Source organism: Bison bison, unplaced genomic scaffold, assembly GCF_000754665.1.
Source record: "Bison bison bison isolate TAMUID 2011002044 unplaced genomic scaffold, Bison_UMD1.0 scf7180017864117, whole genome shotgun sequence".
Classification (NCBI taxonomy): Eukaryota; Metazoa; Chordata; class Mammalia; order Artiodactyla; family Bovidae; genus Bison; species Bison bison.
Genome location: NW_011494689.1, coordinates 104,165 through 108,588, shown reverse-complemented (window position 1 = coordinate 108,588; position 4,424 = coordinate 104,165). Strand labels below are relative to the sequence as shown.

At 43.4% G+C, this 4,424-nt stretch overlaps 1 protein-coding gene across 4 annotated transcripts in view; it reads right to left on the bottom strand.

Moving 5' to 3' along the window:
• Positions 1–4,424, bottom strand: part of RNASE13 (ribonuclease, RNase A family, 13 (non-active)) — a 49,450-nt gene that overhangs the window by 4,810 nt on the left and 40,216 nt on the right. For 2 of the 4 annotated variants that reach the window (XM_010839410.1, XM_010839411.1), the window contains exon 1: positions 2,880–3,500. The exons of the other annotated variants lie outside the window; for them this stretch is intronic. The gene's annotated coding sequence lies outside the window, so the exon portion shown is untranslated. Of the gene's footprint in view, positions 1–2,879; positions 3,501–4,424 lie in introns of those variants that run through there. 4 annotated transcript variants of the gene reach the window in all.

The window sequence follows — 4,424 nt, the reverse complement described above, 5'->3', positions numbered from 1 at the left end:
CAGTTTAAAAACATCAATTCTTTGGTACTCAGCTTTCTTCACAGTCCAACTCTCACATCCATACACGACTACTGGAAAAACCATAGCCTTGACTAGACGGACCTTTGTTGGCAAAGTAATGTCTCTGCTTTTCAATACGCTATCTAGTTGGTCATAACTTTCCTTCCAAGGAGTAAGCGTCTTTTACTCACTAAACAATATATAATTGGATATCTAGTTATGGTCCTATACCAACTTACTTTTTATTCCCAACTCACTCAACATTGGCAAGTCTTATATTCCCCAAATGAGCCAAGTGACCTCCCCACATCCCCACTGCCAATCTAGAGCCCTCTGTAATGCCTGACTTAAATTCATCTTCACCAAGCTTTCTATTAATCATGCCCCATGCTAATTGCTTGAAAATATTTTAAAATTATTAAATACTACCTGAAAAGCACTACAACAAATATTGGGGGAAATAGAAAAGTAAATGAGACAGTTCCAGTCCAGATTAAATTTACAATTCAGTAGGAACAACACACGGATAAACATATGTTACAAAGTCATGATCATGGAACCGGAAAAAAGTGCTGAGTGTATGATTGGCCTTTGAGTTTTAATCTTCAGTCCTTGTGGTTTGGTCTTTAAAATCCCATCCTGATCCATAGTATTGCTTCATCCATTCTGACATCCTTGTGATGGTTTCATCTGCACCTGAGGCCTGAGATTTGTTAAATTGTTACCCGGTTATACTGGACTTTACTTATACAACAATCATCCTAGAGATGAAGAAACTAACTTTTAGAGAGGGACAGCAGCTTGCTTGAGGCCACCTGTCTAATTCAGTGGTTCTCAAGGGGGAGCAGTTAATCATGTCTGGAGACTTTTTTGGTTGTCACAACTGGGAGGTGCTACTGGCATCTAATGTGGACAGAGGCCAGAGATGCTGCTCAACATCTTCCATTGCACAAGGACAGCTCCCACAACAAAGACGAACCCAGACCAAAGTGTAGCTTGTGCTGAGGTTGAAAACTTCTGGTCTAATGACAGAATCAGATTCCCTAACAAGAGCAAACTTACTTATACCTTACGTATTGAAAAGGATTGGTAAATATCTAAGACTTAGAGATTTTTTGTTTGTTTGACTTTGCTTGTGATGGTGCTGGTTCTTCTGCCAGCCAAAGGACTACTGACCATTCATCACTGGAGCACCCTTTTGTTATTTTTCCCCTGAAACTGACTCTCTGCACACAGCCATGTACACATTCTCTCCCTCCTCCCCTTCCCAATGGTAGGATTCTAGAACCACTGGCTAGACTGACAAGTGCAAAGATGATTCCCTATGATCAAGGGGGAGCCCTAAGTGAGCTCACTACAATCTTGGTGGCTTTACCTTTGCCCTTTCCAAATCAAATGGTTCCAATAGCAAACTGTCCTGGGTTGTCCTTGAACTCAAAGGATTGTTTCAGCCACTTCAACCTCCTTGTCATAATTTGACCTTCATCCCAGGGTTAGAGTTCAGCAGCTGCACTGTCAGTTCCTCAACTGGGACTGGGATCATTCAGGTGATACCACCTGGGAATGGGATCACCCAAGGCCAGGACAAATGCCTTCTAACATTGAATGTGAATCCTTTAGGGTCACTAACTGTGCTGTATCCTGTGGGAATAGTCTAACAGATGGTCCGTGTCTTCTGGGAATTGACAGTCAAAACTGGAGGAAAACAAATATATATGAAGAAATAACCAATGATTCAAGGCAGAAAATTATACATTTTGAAGACAGTAAATGTAGGAATTTAAAGATGAGAGAGATCCCTCTGAATTAGGAAGGCCAAAGAAAGCTTTTTGGAGGGAAATTGAAACCTTTGGATGGATCTCAAGGAACAATTAGGTGGAGATAAAGAGAGTTATGAGCCTACTGTATAGCACATGGAACCCTGCTCAATGTTATGTAGACACCTGGATGCAAGGGGAGTTTGGGAGAGAATGGATATAAGTATATGTATGTCTGAGTCCCTTTGCTGTTCACCTGAAAGTATCACAATGTTGTTAATTGGTTATATTCCAATACAAAATAAAAATTTTAAAAATATAAATAGCATGTATAACATATATTTTAGAAAATGTATGAATTTTTGCCCAAAAAATTTGTGACATTTTGATTCCACTTGTTTGACTTAGTATGAATAGAATACTAAATTTCTAATTAAAAGAAATAGATACGCATCAAGCAACAAAGTTTTACTGTATAGCACAGGGAACTATAGTCAGTATCTTGTAATAACCTATAATGGAAAATAATCTGAAAATAATGTATGTGTATATGTATAACTGAATCACCTTCCTGTGTTCCTGAAACACTGTAAGTCAACTGTACTTCAATAAAATATACTGAAGGAGGAAGAAAAGCGAGATAGTTGCAGCCTCAAAGCTTGAAAAAAAAAAAAAAAGAGGGGGTGGGGAAAATTATGAAAGGCATGTTTGAGGAAAGAAAAAAAACCATCCTGGCTGAGACTGAGGCACTCAGTGGGAGAAAAGTCAGAGACAAAGTTAGAAAGGTAGGTTTGCCAGATTGTGGGAGACCTTGAGTATCAAGCTAAGAAATTTCTAACTTACTCCATAGACAAATGGGGAACAGGCAATGGCTTACGGGACAGAGTGACCTGGTGAGGCCTCTCAAGCCCACACCAGGTTCCCCACCCCTACATCCTGGCTGGTCTAAAGGCACTGGTCTAGGAGCCAAGGATTCCAAACTTCCGTCACTGCTGCCTCCTACAGATCCCAGCTGCTCCAAAAGAGGTCATGAGAATTCAAAGACCCAAAGTGAATCCCACATCTGACCCCAACTTGCTATTTGTTTCACTTTTTCCTCATCTGCAAAAATGAGTCCATTACCTTTATATATCCTAGGAGCAACACAGAATAACAGAGCTTGGATCTGCTCCTGCTTGGAGGGAAAGGCTCATGGACTTTCCATGGGTCTCCAGAGGCTGTGTAGAACTCCAGAAGAGAGAGAGCCTGGGCTCTGAAGGGTGGGCACCAATCCAAGTTCGGCCTCCTCTCTCCCAGCCCCCTTCAACCCCTCCCAGCGAGGGCTAGAGGAAGTAGCAGCTGTCGTCCTGAGGGGAAGACAGGCAGAGGTCCACCTGGCACTGTTGGGATTTTTACAACACCCACCCCAACAACTTTAAACACACACACACATGCACCATGCACCACACACATGCACAGCAGTGGCCCAGGGAAAGGTTAGGCCCAGAGCAGAGACTGTGACACTGAAGGAGGAGGTGGCTACCTTACAGCCCTGCACAGAGGCTTGCTTCCCTCTCATCTTCTCTCCCACCATTCTGTCTTCTTCTCTCCCCTCTTTAATTTTTCTCTTCTCCCTTCTGCCAGCCTTCCCGACCAGTCCTTGGCCTGATGCCTGACTCCTTTTGTTCTCCCTAACCTTATTCCCCTTCCTCCATCCTTTCTCGCCCTGTGAATGCAGTGAAGGAAACATGGCAAAGTTATCCTACCGAGTGCAAAGTGAAGCAGATCTTGGAAACTGTATGGTTTCAGTGAATAAATAAATGAAATCACCTGGCTTATCCAAATAACGGAGGCAAAGTAAGGGTTTCAGCCTGAACTGTGTAAACAGTTTTCACAGTGCAAATCTAAACGTTGACTCCCTCTTCCCTTTGACCTGAGACAGCGTGGTTGTGTTTACTTTCACAGAGCACTAAGGTAGACTTTTTTTAGAACCCCACACGATGAAGTCGAAGAGCAAACTAGATAATTATGTTAACAGGAAAACACAAGAGCAGAGGGCAAGCTGTGGTTTGGAATCATCTCACTCTAGAATAATAAGAAGTGAGGAGGAGTCGGGCAGGCGAGGAATCCAAATGAGCTCTTGGCCTTTCCACCCCCTCTCTAACCCCAGCCTCCGGTCCAGGGCAGGACTGGCCTGGGCTGATCTGCATTCTGTCCACATTCTGCTTTAACCCTTGGATTCCTACAGCAGCAGAGGCATAATTCTCTACCCAGAAGTCCAAACTACAAAGAATCAGGCACCTGAACAAAGCAGTGAATGCTGTTACCACCGCCAAGGCCTCACCAAGGGGGAGCCAGGGGAGTCAGAGGCCTGTTAACCTGCTCCTGGTTCTCTGCTGCCATCTAGTGGTGTTTCTCACTCCAACACCATTCTTTCTTCCAAAGATTCTCCATCCTGACCCACAGCTGTGTTCTCGAGCTACTAAAATGACGTCCCCAACCTCAAAACAAACACCCCACCTCCCTGACTCAAAATCCTAACTTCTGGACCAGAACACAGACTGTATGACTCAGGTTTGTACGACCTGGATGGTTCGTGTGGCTTCTCTGCAGCCACATACACACAACAGCCAGGGAATCTTTAAACAGATAGATCTTTTTCTCCTCTGGGGTTTTTTTTTTTTTTTT